The 25,157-nt window shown below is 46.4% G+C and overlaps 1 protein-coding gene and 1 non-coding gene across 3 annotated transcripts in view; both read right to left on the reverse strand.

The window, feature by feature from the left end:
* SEMA4B (semaphorin 4B) overlaps nt 1–25,157 on the reverse strand; it is a 92,399-nt gene that overhangs the window by 38,554 nt on the left and 28,688 nt on the right. For both annotated transcript variants that reach the window (XM_060158558.1, XM_060158569.1), the window contains one exon: nt 20,533–20,688. The gene's annotated coding sequence lies outside the window, so the exon portion shown is untranslated. The remainder of the gene's footprint in view (nt 1–20,532; nt 20,689–25,157) is intronic.
* TRNAV-UAC (transfer RNA valine (anticodon UAC)) lies at nt 7,808–7,881 on the reverse strand. Its single transcript has one exon. It is a non-coding gene; the product is annotated as a tRNA-Val (tRNA).

Below are 25,157 nucleotides of genomic sequence, written 5' to 3' on the forward strand. Positions count from 1 at the left end.
GAATACCCTCGGTCCGGCGCTGCGTCCCCGGAAATGCAGGGCTGCCGCCAAGCCCCGCCCCGCCCGTGTTGATGGAATTGTCCAGAGGCGCCCTCCGGGCCTCGCCCGCTGTCCAGCAGTCCCCCGCCTCTGCCCCCGGGCGTTGATGGCGACACTAGGCTCGCTACTAGTCCCAGTCGGGACTTGTCCCCGCGACGGCTCGGCGGCTCCCTTAGGCCTTGGGGCCTATGGGGCCGCCCCCTCCCTGACCTTGGGAGCCTCTGCCTGGCCAGATTAGGCCCCGCAGGGGGCAATCTCGCTAGCTGGAATCCGGAGGGCCGGGTTGCTACACTAGATCTGTTGCTTAACCAAACTTGGTTCCCCTTACCTGCGCATGCATAGTAAAGCCAATTTACTGACACCAATCTACTACCACCCACCTGGCTGTGTTACCTAGGGTGAGTTTCTTAACCTCTCTGAGCCTCGAGTTCTTCATCTGGAAAGTAGGCCTCAAAACAGTAGGGACCTCACAGGGTTGTGAGAAATTGCAATTATGTAGGCACACACCTGGCACATGGTCAGCTCTCAATAATGGTAGCATTGTTTACAGTAAGAGGCAAGGGAGAGCCGAACCGCAGAGCCACCCGCCACGAAACCACCCATGTCTCTGCCCGCAGGGAATGCTGCTCACCGCATCCCTTAACCTGCCACGGGCCGCGCTGTGGGAGTGAAACAAGACGAGGAGATGTGCGGGAGGGGTGAGAGATATGGTTGTAAATAGTGTCTAGCGTTTATCAAGTGACCTTGGCTCATCCCTCTCCAGCCCTTGCCTCCTGGCTCTCCTATCTTCCAGGAAAGCAACAGCAGCTCTTAGGGCAGTTCCTGAAACAACCAGCTCTGGCCGTGTAAGTGGCTGAGCTGGCCAGAGCTGGCTGGTCAAGGGGCTGGTGAAAACAGAGGCCAAGTGCCAGCCTTTTCCCAGGCCAGGCTAGGCTTAAGTGCCCACCATTTCTCTGCTGCCTCTCCTCTAGACAGAGTGGGGTAAGGGACTGCCAGACTCCCCACAGAATGCTCTCCCACACATAGAAAGAAGTGGCTATTCTGTTGTCTGTCTACAAAAGTGAACACATATTTACTACCATAAAGTTTTTTCATAAACACAATGAAAAATATCACCCTACCCAGAGACCACTAGTGTTAATATTTTCTAAAACTTTGTTTTGAGATACAATTTACATGCCTGTAAAGTGCATGATCTTAAGTCTACTGCTGTTAATATTTTGGTGAAGATACTCCTGTCTCCTTTCTACGCAGTTAAACATTTACATTTTTTAGAAAAAAAGAGTATTCAGTGCATACTCTTTGTGACTTTTCCCTAGGACAGCAATATATCACAGACATTTTTCCTTAACATCAAAAATTCTCTCATACCTTCATTTTTAGTGTATTCTATTGTATGAATGTGGCATACATTTTTAACCAAGTCTCTACTATTGGACATTTAACTTATTTTACTAATTTTTCATTACCATAAATAATGTCCAGACGAGCATCCTTATCAGTAAGCCTTTACATACTCCTTCATTACCTTTTGTTCTTTGTATTCTTCCTTCCTACTCACAGTCTCCAATTAGTGGTCGCTGTGTTTACACCTAAGGTGGTGCACTTTATTTGTGTAAAAGGCTTTAAAAATAGTCCAATCACTTTATTAACTCTGCCTTCCACACACTACTGGATTGGTGGGGGAGACAGGAAGATATGCAAAAATCAGCACTGCTCAGTTTCCTGCACACAGAGCTCGGAGCGCGTCGTGTCCTGCTGAGCCCGGGTTGTTCAGAGGAGCTTCTGAAATATAGGCCTCCCCGTGGGGCCTCAGAGCTCCAAAGGGCTTTAGGCAACCCTGACCCTTTCCGTCTCCAGTCCAGCCCAGAGACCCCAGGAAAGAATGCCGTCCACGTCCACGACCCGCCCCCCCTTCTCTCTCTCCATCATCTTTTCTTTCTTCTCTCTCCTCTTTTTTCTGCCCTTTCTGCCCACCTCCTTTTCCTGCCTGTCCTCCTCCTCCAACCTTTTTCCAGCCTTTTATTGAAAAAAAGAGAAACATCTTTAATGTACTGAAAAAAGGCCTTATCTTTAACATTATTGATCCCCCTCCACCCACCTCCTTTCCTGGCTGTGGGACCTCAGGTGCAGAGAGGCTTGAGTTAATCACCTTCTCAGTTCACAGCATGTTATCACCATGGTCTGCACAGGGTCCCTGATTAATGTGGCTGTTCATTTCCTTTTATCTTTCCACTTCCTTCCACCCCTCCCCGCACGGGCTACCATTTTAAGGTGTTTAATATATGCTTTTGTTCATATGCCTTCTTGCAAGATGTATTGTGGGGCTTCCCTGGTGGCGCAGTGGTTAAGAATCCACCTGCCAATGCAGGGGACACGGGTTCAAGCCCTGGTCCGGGAAGATCCCACATGCCGCAGAGCAACTAAGCCTGCGCACCACAACTACTGAAGCCCACATGCCTAGAGCTCGTGCTCTGCAACAAGAGAAGCCACTGCAATGAGAAGCCCGCACACCACAACGAAGAGTAGCCCCGGCTCACCACAACTAGAGAAAGCCCGCAAGCAGCAGCAAAGACCCAACACAGCCAAAAATAAATAAATAAATTTATTTAAAAAAAAAAAGTTAATTCCTGCCCCAAGGTCACAAAGATATTCTTTAACATTTTACATTATTTTTTTTAAATTTAAAAAATATTTATTTATTTATTTTTGGCTGTGTTGGGTATTCGTTGCTGTACGCAGGGTTTCTCTAGTTGCAGTAAGCGGGGGCTACTCCTCATTTCGGTTCGCGGGCTTCTCCTTGCGGTGGCTTCTCTTGTTGCAGAGCACAGGCTCTAGGCATGTGGGCTCAGTAGTTGTGGCTCACGGGCTTAGTTCCTCCGCGGCATGTGGGATCCTCCCAGACCAGGGATCGAACCCATGTCCCCTGCATTGGCAGGCAGATTCTCATCCACTGCGCCACCAGGGAAGCCCTACATTATTAACTTCATAGTTTTTTGGGCACATTTAGGTCTTTAATCCATATGGAGTCCACTTTTTCATGTGATGATAGATTTCATGAGATTCAGGTGTTTTTTTTCCATAAAGTGAATTACTTTTCCCAATACCATATTCCTGTGGGTCTCAAACTTGAGCATGTATAAAAATCACCAAAAAGCTTGTTAAAAGCACAGATTGCTTCCCACTCTTGGGCATATACTCACACAAAGCTATATTTGAAGAGACACATGCACCCTTATGTTCATAGCAGCACTATTTACAAGAGTCAAGACATGGAAATAACCTAAATGTCCATTGACATATGGATAAAAAAGATGTGGAGATATATATATAATATATATATATATATGAATATTGCTCAGCCATAAAAAAGAATGAAATAATGCTATTTGAAGCAACATGGATGGACCTAGAGATTATCATACTAAATGAAGTCAGAAAGAGAAAGACAAATACCATATGATGTCACTTATATATGGAATCTAAAATACGACACAAATGAACATATCTATGAAACAGAAGCAGACTCACAGACATAGAAAACAGACTTGTGGTTGCTAAGGGGGAAGGGGGGTGGGGGAAGGAAGGATTGGGAGTTTGGGATTAGCAGATGCAAACTATTATGTATATGATGGATAAAAAACAAGGTCCTACTGTATAGCACAGGGAACTATATTCAGTATCCTATGATAAACCATAACGGAAAAGAATATAAAAAAAGAATGTATATATGTGTATAACCGAGTCACTTTGCTGTACAGAAGAAATTAACACAACATTGTAAATCAACTATACTTCAATAAAATTTTTTTTTTAAAGCACAGATTTCTGGGCCCCACCCAGCTGATTCAGGTGGGACCCCAAAATTTACATATCTAATAAGTTCCCAAGTGATGCGATGATGCCACTGCTGCAGGTGGAGAAAGCTAACTTTGAGCACAACTGCCATATTCTTAAAAGCTTTACCTCGTTGAGTTTTTTCTCTACCTCACTGGCATCTCCCATAATACCCTGCACTTCTTGGCTGTCCTCCACCCTGCACCCCTCCCCTACCTCCTCCAGGTCTCCTGGGACGTGAGGCTCCATCCACACATTTCATGATCATATCCCCATGCCTCTCCTGAACCGCACTCTTCCATCCTCTGGTAAATGCCCTGAGGTTGTCCACCCACCTCCTGGCCACTCCCCTGTAGTCACTGGAGACTTTGGCACGTGGCTCCCCATCCTTCTCTTCACCTAAAGTCCTGTCATTGTCCTTAATGACTTCAGCATCCACGTGGAAGACACGTCCTAAATCTGGTTTCTCAGATCTCCAGTGCCCTCCCCCACTCACCTCAGCCACCACTCCCATTTACTGCCAGTAATTGGCTCCATTTCCAAGGTCCTCAGTTCAGGCATCCCTCTCTCTGGCACAGTCTCTTTTCCTTCCAGCTTTCTGGTTTAACAGACTCCCTCTGACCCTTCTTGGACCTCACCAGCATCTGTACCTTCTCCTGATCCATCCCATTTCTCCTTCCCCTTCCTTCATTCCCTCCTTACCCAACTTAGATTCCACGATTCACCATTCCAACAGCGTTATTGTCTCAGTTCCCTAAACTCTGTTGCTGCTATATTTTCACTGTCTGGCAAAAGCCATGGATGAGCTCTGTGATCCACCTTCTCAGTGCTTCTTCCTGAGCAGTGGCTGGGGAGCGCCACTCAGGGCAGAAGGTTCCACTGCAAAGTCCAGGTCACCAGATGGACCCTCACCACCACCTGGCTGTCCTACTCATTTCTGTGGTCACCTCTCTGTACCATTCTCTGTAACAACCCTCTTCAACCTTCTCCCCAAGCTTCCAACACCCTCCCTTTACTTCACATACAGAATAGAAGTCATCGGATGGGGTCTCCCTTATCTTTTTCCTAATTGCATTGAGAGAGATCCAGGCAACTTTCAGGAAAAGGGTGGTAGTCTTGTGCTAGGTAGAGAACATGCCAAAACCAGGTTACAACCAATGCAGTTATTTTAAATGTTTCAACACAACAAATTAGTGCTTTTTAATATACCCACACAAATACAATGGCTATAGGTACAAATACATTTGGTAATAACATCATATGTCTAAATGTGAGGACCTTCCAGAATGTGGGACCCTCCTGGGCACCAACAGACCCTGCTCATCGCCCTCCACTTCCTAGACTTTTTTCCAGCACAGTAGAGGTTCCCCGCCCTCCCTCCCCACCCGTGGCTGCACATTGGAGTCACTTGGGGAAGCTGGCTGCACCTGCAGATCATTTGAATCAGAGTCTCTAGGGGAGGGCCCAGACGTCAGCATTTTCTAAGCTCCCCAGGTGATGCCAGCTTGCATTCGAAGCTCAGAAACCTACACTGTAGGAACTGCTCCTCCTCTGTCTATCCCCTCACTGTACTTCCTCCCCACTCCCTCCCTCTCCACTGGTTTACTCCTAAAAGCTTTTAAACATGCCCAAGTCTCTCCCACTTAAAAAAAATATTACCCTTGAACAACATGGGTCTTGGGGGTACCCACCCGAGCCGTCCAAAACCCTCCTTTACAGTTGGCCCTCTGTATCCATGGTTCTGCGTCCGCAGATTCAACCAACTGCAGACCGTGTAATACATATGTATTGAAAAACGTCTGCATAGAAGCAGAACCGCGCATTTCAAACCCTTGTTATTGTTCAAGGGTCCACTGTACATATGCACACAAATAGCCTTTGACTCCCATCCCGCTGTCTGCTCCCTCCCACCCCAGGGCTCTTACCTGGAAGGTTCTCCTCCAGTTTTAAGCTGTACAGAGACTGGTGACTCCTAGTTCAACCCTTAGCACCGCTTCTCAAACTTTCATATGCACTCGGATCACCTGAGCGATCTGGTTAAAATGCAGATTTAGATTCTGCAGGCCTGGGCGGGGGACTAAGATTCTGCATTTTAACAAACTTGTGTGTGCTGCATGCCGATATTGTGCTCAATCTTCAAGCAGGAAAACTTCATTTTATTTTTTACTTATTTTTTTAGTGGGAATTTATTTATTTGTTTGCTGCACCGCGTGGCATGTGGGATCTTAGTTCCCCGACCAGGGATCAAACCCAGGTCCCCTGCACTGCAAGTGTGGAGTCTTAACCACTGGACAGCCAGGGAAGTCCCAAGCAGAGAAGCTTTAGACCCCTGCTCAAGGTCTCCTTGGGAAAGCCTCCTCTGACCTTCCTAAATTCTATCCCCACCATCAGACACTCTCAGCTCGGCTTGTCTCCTTCCCAGCACATATAGCAATTGCACAGATAGCAATAACCCTATTGCTATCTGACATTGTGCTTATGATTATTTTATCACAGCCTACTCCACCAAAAAATAAGCCTTCCACGAAGGCATGGGACATTTCCATCTGGGTTTGCTTGCCAGTTGTGCTGCCATTGTGTTGCCTCACGCAGTGCCTGGTACACAGCAGGTGCCCTATTTGTAAACAAATGTAAACCTTTGTAGGAAGTATGAAGGAATACATTGCTCAGTCAGTCAAAGGAGCAGTTCCTGTTTCCGCCCTAAAGTCCCAGGCCCTCTTTGTTCTCCTTTTAGCTCCTCACCTCACTCTAGGCTCTGGCCCCCAAGACCAGGAGCTGAGAAAGCGATGCAGGAGATGTCTGGGTTAAAAGTCTCTTCTCTGCCCCCAGGCATGACTTAACTCCCCCAGACAACCCAAAGGAAACAGGCCCAACAAATCTTTCTAGTTCCTGGCCAGCAACTGATCTTTTTTGTTATTATTGTTAAGTGTTGCGTGGAAAGGGTTAAAGCATTTACAGAAAGCGGAGGACCTCTCTCCAGCCCTCCATGACGACTCTTGAGATGCTCTGCAAAAGGTCAGATGTTTCCAGAATCTCAACACACAGCCTGTGTCTGTTTAAAGGGAAAGACAACAAGTTCTCGGCCCCCAGCCAGCCCTCATGGGCAATTCTCGCCTGGCTCTGTAGGCAGCCAGCCAGATGCCTGGCCAAAGAGTACACCCACCCCCACCCCCTCTAGATGGCCCTGGGCAGGCCAGAACTCTCCAGCCCCCAGCCTGGAGTCCCTTCCCCTGGGGAAGGCTGGCATCTGACAAATAGGGCACGCATACCAACTGCTTGGGCCTGTGATGCACGAGGAATGGGGGGGAGGGGCAACTTCCTGTGAACATTGTATCTTTTCAGCTGGAAGGGACTGTATTCTGACCCTGTCACCTTAGAGATGAGGCTCAGAGAGGGGTGGCTGTAAGGTAGTGTAAGAATATCCTAACCCAGTATCGGGAAACGTCGGTTCAGAATCCAGTTCTGGTGCCCTGAGCTGTGAGATCTCGGGCACAATGTGGGTCCTTTCTATGTGTCTGTATCTATTTGTAAAAAGTTAGTACGAATACCTCCCACCTCAGGTAGCTTGCCCAAGATCACACACAGCACAAACCAAGGTTTTCTGACTCCCAGCCAAGGGCCCAGGCCCCTCCGGAGGTGAGCAGACTACCTTAAGCACTGATTGATAGTGAAAAGTTGCTGAAGACACAGTTAAATAGGGACTTCCCTGGTGGCGCAGTGGTAAAAAAAAGACACAGTTAAATAACTTTGTCTTTTATTACTTAATCATGTTCTTCGCACAAACCAAAAAAAATTCATATTCCCACCCCCTGGAGGAAATAACTGCTAATATTCTGGCATTTATCCTTTTGCAATGTCAAAGCATATATAAGGTATATATTTGTATATGTTTGTTTGTTTTTCTTGGCCGTGCAGTGCGGCCTGTGGAATCTTCCCCAACCAGGGATTGAACCTGGGCCCTTGGCAGTGTAAGTGCAGAGTCCCTAACCACTGGACCACCAGGGAATTCCCTATATACTTTTTCAACAATGAGATCATAGGAGATCTACCTATCTATCTATCATCTATCTAGCTACACTTTTATATACATATTGCTCTTTTCCATATAACTTTTCAGTGGACAATTGACATCCTTTCACGTCTAGATATAGTTGGATAAATGAAGCATTCTATAGTTTGTTTAATCTCCTATGTCTAGACATTTAGGTTTTCAATTTTTCATTATGAGCAATAAAAATCCATCTTTATTCACTTGTTCTGTTATTTTCTTAGGATAAATTCCTCACTGTGGACTGTTGGATCAAAGTGTCTGTGTATTTTTAAGGCTTCTGATACATGCTGCCAGACTGTCCTCTAGAAAAGCTGTGATAATTGTTATTTCTTCAAACAACATATTTATATATGAAGGCTGGTCCTTCTTTAACTAGAAAGCTAATCTCTTCAACAGCACACTCAGCTTTGGGAAGACAAGGGTGGGAAAAAGTAGAGCCCAGATCGACTGAACAGGGCTGGTTGATGCAGGGCAGCTGTTTTGCACCTGATCCACTGCTGCATCTCACCAGGCAGCTACTGCTGGGGCCAATAAGATGCTCCTCTCTCCCAGCCCACATCACAGCTGGGGCCATGGGGTACACGAAAAACTGGTCCAGATATTGCCCTAGAAAACTCTGATAGGGACTTCCCTGGTGATCCAGTGGTTAAGACTCCTGTGCTCCCAGTGCAGGGGGCATGGGTTTGATCCCTGGTCGGGGAACAAAGATCCTGCATGCCACAGGGCATGGCCCCCCCAAAAAAAATTCTGATAGATGGAAAGGGACTTTCTTTTCCCATATTTCTTTGTACACCCCACCTCCAGCCCTCTAAACAACCACCCTCAAGTACTCTTTATTTCCTAGTAAGACATCACTACTTTTGTAAGCTACTGTTTATTAAAGGTTTCATTTATACTACTACATTTCATGTCTGCATTGGCCCAGGAAGCAGGTACAGGCGAGAAAACTGAGTCTTGGGTAGATCAAGCATCTTGTCTAAGGGAACTCAGCAGGTGAATAACATCCTTGGGATTCAAAGCTAGGTCTGTCTGACTAACAAACCTGTGTTTTATTTTTAAATTACTGTAGAACTACTATGTATATCAATTAAACACGAAGGCTTGGAAGGATGCAGCTGGTTTGGGGTGGGTGGTAGACATTACCAGGGCTCACCAATATTTCCAGCTCCCTTCTTTTTCTGGATACATAGGAGAACAATACTTCCATACTGTCTGGAAGTTAGGTGTAGCCACGTGACTTGCTCTGGCCAGTGAAATGTGAGGAAAAGTGACACGTGTCCCTTCTGGGGGAGGCATTCAAGAACCAGTGTACAGTTCTCATGCATTCTTCCCTTGCAGTGGTGAGCCCTGAAGCCTCATGTTGGGATGGTGGCATCATAAGAGTTTAATGATGACTAAGGTGCTGACTACAAAGTGCTGAGCCTATGCAAGCCACGTTGGGAATTTAAGTATGGGCAAGAAAGAAATCTTGGTTGTTTTAAGCCAGAGATGTTTAGAGGTGTTTGTTACCACATCATAACCTAGCCTATCCTGACTTCTACAAGTGGTGATGGGGAGTTTCATGTCTTAGTCTAAATTTTTCTGTAGTTTTTATCCTTTGAGAAGATATCCATTTATAATTTAAAAAATAAGGGTCATGGGACTTCCCTGGTGGTCCAGTGGCTAAGACTCCATGCTCCCAATGCAGGGGGCCCGGGTTCCATCCCTGGTCAGGGAACTAGATCCCACATGCCGCAACTAAGAGTTTGCATGCTGCAACTGAAAGATCCTACATGCCACAACTAAAGATCTCGCATGAGCACTATTTACAATAGCCAGGACATGGAAGCAACTTAAGTGTCCATCAACAGATGAATGGATAAAGAAGATGTGGCACATATATACAATGGAATATTACTCAGCCATAAAAAGAAATGAAACTGAGTTATTTGTAGTGAGGTGGATGGACATAGAGTCTGTCACACAGAGTGAAGTAAGCCAGAAAGAGAAAAACAAATACCGTATGCTAACACATATATATGGAATCTAAGAAAAAAAAAAAGGTTCTGAAGAACTTAGGGCTAGGACAGGAATAAAGATGCAGATGTAGAGAATGGACTTGAGGACACAGGGAGGGGGAAGGGTAAGCTGGGACGAAGTGAGAGAGTAGCATTGACATATATGCACTACCAAATGTAAAACAGATAGCTAGCGGGAAGCAGCCGCATAGCACAAGGAGATCAGCTCAGTGCTTTGTGACCACCTAGAGGGGTGGGATAGGGAGGGTGGGAGGGAGATGCAAGAGGGAGGGGATATGCGGATATATGTATGTATATAGCTGATTCACTTTGTTATACAGCAGAAACTAACACAACATTGTAAAGCAATACTCCAATAAAGATGTTAAAAAAAAAAAATCTCACACGCCGCAACTAAGACTGGCGCAGCCAAATAAATATTTTTTTAAAAAGTCATAATACACATTCACACAATTGGGAACATAATATACACCCTGCTATGCAACTTCCCTCTTATTCTTAAAACTAACCATTTCCTATGTCACTTTACCTAGGTCTACTTCATTCCTGTTTTTTTTTTTTTGGCCGTGCAGCAACACGCAGGATCTTAGTTCCCTAACCAGGGATCGAACCGGGGCCCCTTGCAGTGGAAGCACACAGTCTTAACCACTGGACCACCAGGGAAGTCCCTACTTCATTCTTTTTAACAGCTGCATAGTATTCTATTCTCTGAATATACCATAATGTTTTACAACTGACCACTATTGACAGACATATAGGTTGTTTTTGGTTATTCAAAAAATACATGCTCTAAGCTACGGCTAGGCTGTTGCAACATTTCTGGGAAAGGGAGGACTACTATTTACTTTCCCTTTATGGTTCATATCTTGCCGTTAGTTTACAGCCTGAGCTCAGCACTCAAGAGGGCTGTGGGCACCTCCTAGAGAGAGATGAATAAGCCAAGCGTGCCTGCACCCTTCTCAGGACGTACGGATGCGGAGGCTGGTGACAGCCTGTGCGTGTGCATGTGTGAAGGCTGGGAGCTGGCCTGGGAGAGCAGGGCAGGGAGGCACGTACACATGCAACTTGGGCTGGACTGATCCTGACTCATAGGTTCAGGCAGATAAGTTAACGGCCTGGAGCTCTCTGACTGAGTTCTGACTCACTCAGACAATTATCCATAAACAAGTCCTCTCACTTCTCAGCTTTCTTCCGAGGGCCACTACACAATCTTTGGGAAGGGCTGTGACATTAATCGTTTGGAGTCTGAGAAAGATGAGAGCTGTTCAAAGAGAGTGCCAAGAGGATTATAAGTGCTGGCCTCATTCATAGGAAGATGTCTAATTACTCCTTATTACATTCGTATTTTGAAAGGCCCCCAAGTAGAGGGTCCGATAGTGGCTGACACAGGTTTTCCCGCATTCCATTCCCAGAGTGATTTGACCGAAAACATTGGTCACGTGCCTATCAAGAGCTCTTCCCATTCCTTTCTCTTCAATGGCTTTTCTCAATTCCTTTTTAAGATAAAAACAGCTTTATTATTATTATTTCTGATTATAAAGGAAACGCTTGCTCAGACAATACCAAAAAGCATAAAATGAGAGTGGAAATCACCCAGCAGGCCATCCCCAGAGAGGCCACTATTGACATTTTGGTTTCTTTTCTTTTCTTTTTTTTTTTTAATGTTTATTTTTATTTATTTATTTTTGACTGCATCGGGTCTTAGTTGCGGCACTCGGGATCTTTCATTGCGACGCACAGGCTTCTCTCTATCTGTGGCGAATGGGCTTAGTTGTCCCATATGGAATGTGGGATCTTCGTCCCCCGACCAGGGATTGAACCCACGTCCCTTGCATTGGAAGGCAGATTCTTAACCACTGGACCACCAGGGAAGTCGCACTATTGACATTTTGAAGTACATCTTTCCAAACTGACTCTATGTTCGCCTGCACGGCCACATAGGCACATACAAATCAAGTTACCAATCAGTATAGCCCTCCTTTGGAGGAGCTGCTGTGTATTCCATCATACGGATGCAGCTGGAAGCCTCTCATCTCCTCCCTCTCTTGCTGCAAGATCTAGCAGAAGGCCATGGCAAGACTTTAATAAAGTCTTAATGAGCTACTAAAGGCATCTAAAGATGGCCTTAGGATTTGAACCATTTATGCCTTGAAGAACTCCATCTTCCATGCAGCTGGAAGTGAATTCACATGCAGATAAGCATGGTGGGCAGGACACCCTGCTGGGAGTCAGGCCAGCTGGTTCTACAGCTGAGTTCTAGACCTGCCTTTGCCACTTTCCTGGTGGGCAAGTCCCTTTGTCTCTCTGAGCCTCATCTGTAGTTGAATATATGTGAAACTGGGTGTGACATACGACTATGCAGAGTACAAAGTACTATGTACTTATGCACTAAGCACTAGGTACTAGGTACTATGTAGAGGCACTACTAAAGAGCAGGGAAGAAACTGGGGTTTCTCAGCCAAGAAAAAGGGCAAATTTTAGAGTTTCCCTGGATATGACTTAAGGGCAAATTTTAGAGTTTCCCTGGATATGACTTTTAGAGTTTCCCTGGATATGACTTAAGTTTCCCTGGATATATGTAACACATATATCATAGAGTTCTAGAAAAACTTAGAATCAACTATATTTCAATAAAAAAAATTTTTAAATAAAATAAAATAAAAAAAAGAAAAACCGAGCAGAAAAGAACCTCGGAGATCAGAGTACTACCCCCTCACACAATAATTCTGAATATCTGCGCATCTGTAACATGACTAATGGAAAAATGGGTTTGGAATGTGGGTTTTCTCTCTTAAGGCATTCTCATGTCTGGCTTGGAGTCCTGGAAAGAGCTTCCTAAGTGTCTAGTCCTGGAACAGCACCTATGACGCATATGACCTTAGGCAAGTTCCTTAAGCCTCTGCGAGCCTCGATTTTCTCATCTATAAAACGGGGCTTCTGATCTTGCCCTACCTGTCTTACAGGTAGGTGTGACATGAGGTTTAAATAAGGCACCGCATGTGAAAGTGTTTTGGAAATCTAAAGTGAATTCACACCTGCAAAGCTGCCTCACTATAGCTCTGGTCCACTGCCCAGAGCGGAGAGGAGTGAAGGGAATGGCCACCAAGACCCTCGTTCAAAGTGGGTCTTACAGGGACCTCCCTGGCAGTCCAGTGGTTAAGACTCTGTGCTTCCACCGCAGGGGCATAGGGTTCGATCCCTGGTTGGGGAACTAAGATCCCGCATGCCGCACAGCATGGCCAAAAATTAAAAAAAAAAAAAAAATTTAAGTGGGTCTTACAGAAGGGGCCATCTAGAGAGAGCCCCTGAGCACCAGTGATCGCTCTGGAGCTGGGGAGGCAGCAGAAGGAAAGGCAGGCAAGGCCCTTTCCTCATGGAGCTTAGAATCCCGAGGAGAGACAGACAATAGAAAGGGAGACAAATAAAAACAAGGTAGCTTCAGAGAGAGGTGAGTGCTCTGAGTGAAATGAAACAGGATGAGGCTGTTAAGGAGGGATGGGGCTAGATGAGGGGGTGACCAAAGAAGGCTTCCCGGAGGAGGTGGCACCTGAGAACTAGGACGTGAGTGACAAGGACAGCCACGAGAAGACCTGGAGCACGAAGTGTTCCAGTGCAAAAGGACAGCCAGTGCAAAAGCCCCGAGGCAGGAATAAATTCCTGTTCAAGGAACTTCGAGAAGCTGGTGTTTGGAGCTGCAGGGGGAGAGGGCAGGCGGGGCAGCGGGCCAGGGCTTGCAGTGGGTTTCAGGAGAGGCTAGTGAGACATGATCTAGTTTGTGTTGAACTAAGATCAGCCTCCATTGGGTTGGAAGTTCCATCTCTTACATGCCATGTTGGGGGCCCCAAGAAATTTTTAGGGCTTTCAACGGCTTTATCCAGGAACCAGCAAACCTCCTAAACCTACATACTAGGAAAACTGAGAGGCAGAGAGAAAGGCCACTTGCCTAGGGGGCCCCACTGCTTCCTTCCTGGGGCTGGCATTCAAGCCCAGGTCTCTGATCCTGGTCCCTGAGACCCATCCTCTCCCCCCAGGGCCACCCCACCAATGGAGGATGGGAGGGGGTTCACTGAGGCCACAGAGCTGGAAGATGGGTCCAGCGCCCCAAGGCTTCCAGCTTCAGCCGGTGAGATCCCAGGGCTGGGCTCCAGAAAGGAAGGGCATATCCCAGTTGGGCCTCGTCCTGCATCACTAGGCCCAGTGCTCAGCCCTCAGCTGGCAGTGGAGGGGGGCGGTGGTCAACTCCAGGAGCTCAGCCAGCCAAGAGCAACCTGATTGAGCAGGAAATGGGCCTGCAGCCAGAGAAAGCATCAACCAGCACCTGGAGGCTTTGTTCCCTTTATTCCCATTGCAGGCTTTCTGAGGCACCTGCAGCTGGGCCTCAGGAGCACCAGGGCCAGGAAGGGGCTCCCACGGGATCTGGTTCTTCTGCAACAGGGAGTGGCCTGACTTGTGACCCGGAGGGAGGTCTCATGATATAATAACAACAATAGGTTCACTTACTATGTGCAAGAGACATTTCATTTAACCCTCACAACAAACCGAGGAGGCATGTACTATTATCATCTACATACTACAGGTTATGAAATGGGGGCACGTGGAGATAAAGTGACCTGTGCGAGGTCACACAATATAAGGAAGTGAAAACAGTATGGGCTTTGGAATCAATGAATCCCAGCCCTATTTGCCTCTATGACCTTCGGCAAGGCATTTAAAAATGTCCAAGCCTGTCATCTTATTCTGATCTCAGAGGACTGCAGTGCCAATTAAATGATTTGAGATATACAAAGCCTCTGGCGCGTGGCTCTCCATCCAGACAAGTCTTTCTCTCCTCCTCCCCACTTCCCATAGCTCTGTGACCTTGGCATGTTACCGCCACCGAGCCTCAGTTTCCTCATCAAAGAAATAGGTACAATGACATTATGCAATAGGGCTGTTGAAATCCTGATGCTCTCCTGAGAGGCATGCCTCATCTTTTGAAAAGGCCCCATTCCTGAGACCATTCAAGGAAGGTGCCATTTTACAAAATTGCCATCTTTGCTTTCTATCAAAATAAACAAAGAAACACAAATAGAAAAACCAGTCTTAGAGCCATTCCCCATTTGAGACAAAAAGCCAGTATTACGCACACTGTTGGGCTTAGAAGGTTTTCTCAGAAGGAAAAACAGAAGTGACAGCTCAAGTCATAACATGGCTACCAGGATTCTCTCTAGTTCCACACCCTGGGACAGACGACACCACCCACAGCAGCGGTAGCAAGACGGACAATTGTAGGCTCATGCAAAGTACCAGGGAAGATCCACCAGGGATTTCAGCCAAAAACAAGACAAAACACTAAACTCCTTTTCCTATAAATCAGCCAATATTTTTCAAGTTCTTGTTATCAGTAAATGCTTCTTACCCCCAATAACAGGGAATATACATGAAAACATAGGTACCACCACTGTTGTAGATACACATCAGGGTGGTGGTCCCAGCTCTTCCCAAGGGCCATGCCTGTTTCTCTCAATCATCTTTTGAGGGATAAACTGCTCTTTCTCTGGTCCAACTCAGCCATCCATGTAAGGGCTGCCAATCAGTCTACATCACTGCCCCTGGTCACAGTGATTGGTCCAGGAGAAGGGTATGTGATCCAGAAAAACAAGGCTATCAGAGCTTTTACCAGGATTTCAAAATTGGAGCTGGAGAGGAAAATCCTGTTCCTCTTGGACTGGTGAGCTCGAAGGATATAAATCCGGACTAACGACAGCGATTTTCTGGATGCAGAAAGCCTGTTTGCAAAAAACAGGGGATGAAGACCTCAAAGAGAGAAGCCATGATGAGTAGCAGGGTGTCCTGACATGATAATCTCAGATTCCTGTCGTCCCTAAGGCAGGCTCAACCCTTCCTGCCCATCTGCTGGTGGTGTGTTTCAATGAGCCAATAAGCTCCTTCCCATACGTTGGGAGTTAAGAGCCCTGCCTAACCCAGCCACCAAGCATTGTGTGGTAATAAACACAGCAGTTCAGTAGGAGAGATGTCACAGGCAGGACTTGATGACTTGCCAAGTGAAAGTTTTAGGCAACCTGGGCTGTGACGGCAGAGACAAACAAGATTACCTGATTCATTCAAATCAACAAACATTCACTGAGCCCCTAGCCAGGGACAGTATTAGGCATTCAGGATATAACAGTGAATGGGACAGACTAAGTACTTTCCCTCACTTTGGAGTAATCAGAAGGGACTTCCTGGAGCTGGGGAGGTTGTAGGAAGTCACTGAGGGATGGTAAAATCTGGCCAGGCAGAGAGTGAGGGGGAGAAAAGCATGAATAAAGATATGGAGGCATGAGACTCTTGTCCGTGAAGGCGCATTGTCTTGTATCTCCATGGTGCCTGGCTACAGCGGGCACTCAGTACGTTTTGTTTTTTGTTTGTTTGTTTTAATAAATTTATTTATTTTTGGCTGCATTGGGTCTTTGTTGCTGCACGTGGGGTTTCTCTAGGTGCGAACGGGGGCTACTCTTCACTGCAGTGCGTGGGCTTCTCAGTGCGGTAGCTTCTCTTGTTGTGGAGCACAGGCTCTAGGCGTGCGGGCTTCAGTAGTTGTGGCATGCAGGCTCAGTAGTTGTGGCTCACGGGCTTAGTTGCTCAGCGGGACCTTCCCAGACCAGGACTCGAATCCATGTCCCCTACATTGGCAGGCAGATTCTTAACCACTGAGCCACTAGGGAAGTCCTGTTTTTTTTTTTTTTAAATAGGAATAAATGAGGTAATACATGTAAAGATCCTATCTTTTTTTTAAAAAATTATTTTATTTATTTTCTTTATGCTTTTGGCTGCGTCGGGTCTTAGCTGTGGCACACGGAGTCTTCATTGAGGCATGCAGGATCTTTTCGGGCTTCTCTCTAGTTGTGGCGTGCAGGCTTTCTCTCTCTAGTTGTGGCGCACGGGCTCCAGAGCACGTGGGCTCTGTAGTTGTGTTGTGCAGGCTTAGTTGCCCCATGGCATGTGGGATCTTCGTTCCCCGACCAGGGATCGAACCCGCGTCCCCTGCATTGGAAGGCAGATTCTTTACCAATGGACCACCAGGGAAGTCCCTGTTTTTGTTTTTAATATTTATTTATTTATTTGGCTGCACCAGGTCTTAGTTGCGGCACGTGGGATCTCTTTTTTTTTTTTGAGTTGCGGCATGCGGGATCTAGTTCCCTGACCAGGGATGGAACCTGGGTCCCCTGCATTGGGAGCGCGGAGTCTTAACTACTGGACCACCAGGGAAGTTCCTCAATACATGTTTATTGCATGGTATGCATAAGTGAATGAATACGTGAGTGAAGTAAAGTGCAAGTCATTTGGGGGAAGGGCAGGTCATTCAGCTTGGCAGGAGAAGAGCTACTTTTAGAGAAGGCAATGTTGAGGAAGGCAGATTGAAGCCAGACCGCAGAGGACCTTGCTGAAAAGTGTGGACTTGGCCTGGGCCACACCACACAGTCCCAATTCTGGCAGGGCTCGTAGGAGCTGGCCAGGCAGGACAGTGGATCTCACAGGCCCCGTGGGGCCCCCACCTCTGTTGTGGTTGCCACACGCATGCTTTCTCAGCCTCGCCAGCCAGGCTCTGCTCAACACCCTAACCAGCAACCCAGCTACCCAAGGTCATGCCCCAGACACCACCGCCCTTCTGGCTCCTGGGTGAAGCTGCCAGCACATCACTCCTGCCCAGTCTGTAATTTAAACATGATCTCCTCCCAGCCTGACTGCTCGTCGCCTTCCGCACCCCAGATGTACCCGCTGCAGAAGCTGCCCAAAAAGGAGAAGAGGTCTGGTGTCCATTGAGCCCCTGACCTGGGCTACAGGGAGGGGCTTGAAGTCCCAGCTAGGCTGAGCCTGGGCACAGCTGGGGTCACCATAGTCAGCTCCTGAGCTCAGAACTAGGGAGACCATGCCCCCTCGTGGCCAGGAGACAGTCAGCACCTTGGTCTTCCCGGACTACGACATATTTACACTTTTACTTTACTTTAGGGAAGCTTTAAAAAAGGAAATACATTTCTGAAAAGCTGAGAACACAAATCACATAAGTTAGGTTGACATCTCAAGGAAACTCATAGTAAGACTTCTAGAAAAAGCTATTTCAGATTTTCCAACGCCAAAGCAAATTTTTCTGACTCTAATTTCTTTTACGTTTATCTGCTAAAGCAGGAGGATGGGATGTCTGAAAATCGTTGTTTTATGTATTTTCCAGCTCTGTGAAGAGTCTTCCCAGGTTAATATGTTCCGTGAGGTTATGGAACATGCCTTCCACTTCTTTTGTGATTCTCACAGCCCTGTCAGGGCAAGTGGATACCTCATTCATAAAATAATCTGTGAGCATAAAGAGCTCCTCTCTACACATTTCTCAGCTTTGAAAACTCAGCTTTTCACCTGCATAGTGTTTGTCTGCAATGGGGGCAAACCTCTGAGCATTGGTGATATTACCTTATTTACAAGCATTTTTGTCTACAATACGTAATGCCCTGTATTAGGTGCTCATTGTTATTGCTGGTGGTAGTGTTTGTGGACGAGGAGAATGGAGATTGAAAAAAAAACTACAAGACAGATCCTGATCTCAGGGGCTGTATCCACCTTAGACAGGATATACACACATGACACAACTTGCAAACAATCAGAAACTAACAGCAGGGTATAAACTAAACATAAATGTGCTGAGAGCAGTAATCAGAGTGGATGGAAGGCTGATGGCAGGACACTTGCTGGAAATATGGTCTGAGAGGAGTCTGGAAGAATGCCAGGCCCGAAGACTGAGGCCTTCTGGGACTGAATATTTGTCAAGAAGGAGGCCAGCATCTACACAACTTTGGAGATACAACCATTATGCCTCCAAGGCGTGGTGGCCTACCTGGCACCTCTTCTCACTGTTCCATCCTTGCCAAAGACCCCATACTCCTTCCCACCCTCCTGCTCCTATCATTGGTCTGCCACATGGTCAAACATGAACCACTACCAGGGATACCTGGCCCACATGTATACCTCTTACTGCCTCTAGCCAACCCAGAGCTATTCCTAGGGGCATCAGAGTACCCCTTGCCAGTACAACCTCGGTGAGGTTCTACTGATTATGCCTTTGTCCTGCCTCCATCCTAGAAGGGAGCCAACCAAGTTCTTTGGATCCCCAGAGTCATGAAGTCTCCCAATCCCAGAAGCCAGGTATTCTCATGGCAGTGAATACTCGGGCAGGACTGATGCAGGCCTATACATGGATGGGGCTGTAGTACACTACAGGTGGTAGCCATGCACTCTGCCTGTGAATAGCCTGGAAGTTTGTTCCAGTCATTGGGTTCAGTATAGAGGTCAGGGGTTATGAAATGCAATACATGAAGTGGTGTAGCTTGAGGGCAGGAGTCAACTGTTTTAACCACATCTCAGACCAGGAAGGTCATTAGTGAGGAATATTGGGTACGAGAGGATTGAGAGATTCCACTGGGTCTGTCCATTCTTCACTAGTAATTTTTCAAAAGACAAAGCAAATGCTAATTGATTCATTTTAGTCGGGTATAGAATTGCCACACAGTTTGGAAATCCTCAGGAACTAGAAAGCTGCTCAGTGAATAAGAAATTCAAATAAAGACAATCAGATGAACCAAACAGCTGAAGACATCAGATCAAGAAAGCCCAAGGCAGTCATCTTATCACCCCAAGTTCCAACTTTTTAGGATCATCTCTACATTGGAATCCACCAGGCCTTTTTTTTTTTTTTTTTTTTTTTTTTTTTGCGGTACGTGAGCCTCTCACTGTTGTGGCCTCTTCCGTTGCGGAGCACAGGCTCTGGATGCGCAGGCTCAGCGGCCATGGGTCACGGGCCCAGCCACTCCGCGGCATGTGGGATCCTCCCAGACCGGGGCACGCACCCGCGTCCCCCGCATCGGCAGGCGGACTCTCAACCACTGCGCCACCAGGGAAGCCCCTCCACCAGGCCTTTTAACCACTCAGGCTGCAGCCCCCTCTCATGACCGTAAGGATTGTATATTACCCTAGGCAGTTGCCCACCCACCGCTTTTGGAACAGCTTGTGGCCCTTTCTCTGGGGGGGGATTTTGCTGTCATTGATGCCCTCAGCATTTGGACCTGTACCTGTTTGGATTTGGCCAGTCCCTGAATGACCCAATTAGACTCTGTGATCTGGCTTCTGGACAGAACAACTTTGCTCCTGGGCTCAGGGTGGGGGGCAGGGCATCATTTGGGATAGTTTTGGCTCTAGGTAACAGAAACCCTACTCAAGCTGGTTTAATCAGTGAGGACATTTATTGTGTCATGTAATAGGAAGTCCCACGAGAGGGTGGTTTCCAGGTAAGCTGATACAGCATCTCAGTGAGGACATAAAGACCCCAGTTCATGTGTTCCTTTGTTCACTCCTTCCCTGACACAGGAGATTGTGCCATTTTGCCCTTCATGCATGAGAGTCCCTGCTTCCTCACAGCCCTACCAACAGAATGTATTGTCAAACATTTGGATTTTTGCCAATCTGATAGGTGAAAAGTGGTATAACAGTCTTATTTCAATTTTAATTGCTCTTACTGTGAGTTAAGTTGAGCATTTTTTCCTGTGCTTAAGGGCTACTTACTTGTTTTTCCTTTTCTGTGAACTTTGTCTTCACGTACTTTTCTCACTTTCCATTTGGGTTGTTGACCTTGGATGCAGGGTTTTTTCCATCTCTCTGCTCCGGCCTTTTGAGTGCTTGCTTCCTGCTCAGGCTGGAACCAAGATGGCAGCAGCAGTTCTAGACATTGAGATGTTCAGAAATTAGGTTTGTCACTTTCTGTTTGTAGCTAACCCAGTTCCACTTTCCAACCCCCTTCTCCCTTTCCTGTTTCTTCTTTATTTTTGTTTGTTTTTTTGGTCTCGCCGTGCAGCTTGTGGGATCTTAGTTCCCTGACCAGGGATCGAACCCGGGCCCCCTGCAGTGGAAGCACCGAGTCCTAACCACTGCACCGCCAGGGAATTCCCATCCTGTTTCTTCTTTGGACAAGAAGGGCTAAAAACTGACTTTCCCAGTTTGCTTTGCAGTGAGGACCAGCCATGGGACATAGTCCTGCCCAATGAGACGAAAGTGGGAGAGTACGAGGAAATTTCTGGGAAAGATTTGGTCAGAAAAAGCACAGGTGTCACTGGCATAGCCCCTTTCTTCCTGCCTTAACATGAACAGAATGGCTGGAGTGGCAGCCTTCTTGACACCATAAATGAAAGACAAAGACAGTCACAGAGATGTTGATCCTAATATTATTGGAGCCACTAAACCAACACCAGGAACCACCTACCTCCAGAGTTTGTACACAGCTCATTAAATATCTTCACTCTTAAATTATTATTTGTCAGGGTGTGGGCAGAGGGGGGTGTGTTCTCTTACTTGCTGATGAACACATTCCTAACTGGTACACTGTGGCTTTCTCTTAAGAGGGAGAAAACTTCCCAGAAGTCACCCTCCCCCTTTCCCTGGACTTCCCCTCAGGACATTGGTCAGATTGGGTCACATGTCCTTTCCTGAACCAATCACCTCAAGGGGCATAGGATTCTCCTTAGGCCAATGGGGTCATTCCTGGGGTGGGGGCAACGTTCACTGAGGCATATGGATACAGGGAAGAGAGGTGGAAACCAGAGGCAGGAGGATGGTGGCATTTTTAGAAAGGAAGGGGTGAGAAATGGCTGCTGAGTGGACAGGCAGTGGGGTCTCCTGCAGTGAGTGAAAGAGTAGCCTCAGCTCGGGGCTGTGCCTGGGGGAGTGACTTGTGTCTCACCTGCATGGACACGCTGCCCAGTCACACTGCTCTAGGGCATTGCAGGCTCTACCTGAGTGCAGAGATTTGTGACCTGTCTCACCTGTTGGGCAGCAAAGTCCTGTAAACTACGAATGCATAGCTACATGAGCTACATATACGTCTCTCAATGAGGTCAAAGAAGTGGTTGTATTTCCTTAAAACAAAAACAAATTTTCCTTAATAAACGAATAGATTATACCAGTTTATAAACTCCATGAAGGCAGGGGTGTGTCTTTTTTGGTTTCTGCTGTACCCCAATTCCTAGCAATTGATTAAAAATGTTGAACAGGACAGAGGCTTTTTTTTTGGCCGCACCTCGCAGCATGCACCCCCTGCAGTGGAAGCTCAGAGTCTTAACCACTGGACCCCCATGGAAGTCCCCAGAGCTTTTCAACACAGACCTTGACATCAATCAGTCCACTGATTTGGGGCCTCTGATAATTCAATCTGCTACCGTCCGACTGATTTATACTGGTATCTACCCTGTACTTCTCCCTCTCCACTACAAGACTACAACAAGAAGTCTATTTGGAGACCTGCTGAACCCAAGGATATGTGCATCTAGCATTTCAAGCCAAGGGTGCTGTGGAGCTGAGGCTGGTGAACCCATTCTGGCTCTCAGGAATCATTGCTTCCTTTTCTGGGGCTTGCCAAATCACCTCTTTATTCCTGCTCAGCCCTCTGACTCAATGTTTGAAGTCTCCACGTTCTTTCCTTTTAATATCGGGAATGGCCTTTTGACCCTCTCCAACCTTCCAGCTCATTTTCTGTTGTAATATCTCAAAAACCACAGGCAGTGACTCAGAGTCCCATTGCCCAGTGATGGGGATATAATGAGTCCAGGCCAAAGAACATTATTTCAAGGAGCCAGGAGCTCATTTACAAACTCTCTAACCCACCTTGGACTAGCTAAGAGCTAGTTCCTCCCCGACGGTACTCACTCACACACACACTTCTCCTCCAGGTCTGAAAGGCAAAGGCTCCATCGCCTGATGAGTTCCCACCTTCCAGCATTCTGCCCCCAGCATCTAGCAGCAGGCCTGCTCTTTCTTTCATCTCCTTGCTCTGAAGAGAACTAAAAGCTCCTTTTCATTGTTCTCCCTGGCAGTATTCTATTACAGTTGTTTATTTCCTCCATTATAAAAAGTAATATAAACTCATTTAAGAAAATGTAGAAAATCCAGCTAAGTAGGAAGAAGGAGTAAGGAAAAATAATATACTGCCCCCTATACCTAAGGTCAAGCACAGTCAACATTTCAGTGCCAGAAACTAACACAACATTGTAAATCAACTATACTCCAATAAAAATTTAAAAAAAGAAATCCCAGTCACACCCTTAAAAACAAAACATTTCAGTGCCTTACGGAAGCTATTCCGACAGGTCTCTCTTATCCTCATATGCCTTCTTTATACAATTTCCTTTTAAATCTAAGCTCTAATAATGAACAGTTTGTATACCTCCTACAATACAATTATAGAATCATTGTGAATGCGAACAAAGATTTAACCCACAGCACCCTCCAGCACAAGGGATGTTTTCTCCAGGAACAGGTGACCATGTAGAACATGGCATGACCAGGTAGGGATGCTCGGATAAGGCCATTCCTGGCAGCAGCTTGTACAAGCCCAGAAAAGGTGTGAGATGTGCCCCTCATTATTACAGGTCGTGCTCTTTGGGGAGGAGAGGGTAGAAGTGGAGACAAAGGGGTAGGCTTTCACTTTCACTTTATATACTTTACAAAAAACTACGAAAAAGAATGATCTTTGCAGAGATTATTACCTTAGTGTCTTAATCTCTGGAAATGTTGTATGGTGAACATATGTTGCTTTGGTAATCACAGAAATATAACACATGTGTTATGGGCTGAATAGTGTCCCTTAAATCTGTATGTTGAAGTCCTAACCCCCCGTACCTCAGAATATGTCTGTATTTGGAGACAGGGCTTTTAAAGAGGTAATTAAGTGAAAATGAGGTCATTAGGGTGAGCCCTAATCCAATATGACTGGTGTCCTTATAAGAAGAGGAGATTAGGACACAGATGCTCATAGAGGGAAGCCCAGGGAGAAAATGGCCATCTGCAAACCCAGAAGCCTCAGGAGGAGCCAACCCTGCCAACACCTTGATCTTGGACTTCTAGCCTCCAGAACCATAAGAAAATAAACTTCTGTTGTTTAAGCCACCCAGTCTCTGGCACTTTGATATGGCAATAATACAAGCTCTTGGCTTTTCAAATTTTCACACTGAAGGTTATCGCTGGTCATGAGAAACGCACAGGTTCAGGAATTACTTTTTTTTTTTTTGGCTGTGCTGCACAGCATGTGGGATCGTATTTCCTCGACTAGGGATCAAACCTATGCCCCCTGCAGTAGAAGCGCAGAGTCTTAACCACTGGACTTCCAGGAAAGTCCCTCCTTTGAACTTCTCAAAGCGGATTTAACCTTCAGTGTGGGATGCAGGTAGCCACACCCTTTCCTTCCCTGGAATGCACTGCAGTGTGAGGTGATGTCTCCCAAGTTTTCGCTCCACGTAGGTTCAGATCCCACTGGGACCACCTACAGGGCAAGACCATTTAGGCTCTCTTATCCTCAGTTCCCACTCTGTAAAGCAGAGAGAATAAGAGCAGGCAGCCTTTTTCTTTAAGTCCTAAGGGAGATGAGACACGTAATGGTGACAGCACAGCACAGCGGTTAGGAGACCAGATCCCCAGCCCACAATTGCTGAGCTTGGTGGTTCAGGTCCTGGCTCAGCCACCTTCCTCCTGGGTGGCCTTGGGCAAAGTGCTTCTGCCCTCTGTAAAATGAGGATTACAAAAGCATGATGATGGGGACTCAGTGCATTAATGTATCTAAAGTACATATATTGAGAATTAATATATCTAAACTACTCTGTCTAGTAGAGTAGCCATCAGCCAGCTGCACCCATTGAGCACTTGAAATGTGGCTCCTTCAAACTGCGATGTGCCGTTAAGTGTTAAATTCACGTCGGATTTTGAAGACTTAATAAGAAAAGAGAGTGTGAAACATCTCACTGATAATTAATATTTTGCATCTTTTAGATTAAATAGAATATATTTTACAGTTAATTTCACTTAAAAAAAACTTTTTAAAATACAGAGCAGTTACTAATTTTCCCCTTGGGTATCACCCATGTGTACATTAGGTATACATATTACTAATTTCTGTTTGTATTTCTTATTTATTTATTTATTTTTGGTTGCATCAGGTCTTAGTTGCGGCAGGCAGGCTCCTTAGTTGCGGCATGTGAACTCTTAGTTGCAGCATGCATGTGGGATCTAGTTCCCGAACCCAGGCCCCCTTGCATTGAGAGTGTGCAGTCTTATCCAGCGCCACCAGGGAAGTCCCCTGTTTGTACTTCTTAAACAGTAAATAAAATAAAATGCAGCTACTAGAATATTTTAAATTATATATGTGC

This window comes from Lagenorhynchus albirostris, chromosome 1, assembly GCF_949774975.1.
Source record: "Lagenorhynchus albirostris chromosome 1, mLagAlb1.1, whole genome shotgun sequence".
In the NCBI taxonomy this organism is placed as follows: domain Eukaryota; kingdom Metazoa; phylum Chordata; class Mammalia; order Artiodactyla; family Delphinidae; genus Lagenorhynchus; species Lagenorhynchus albirostris.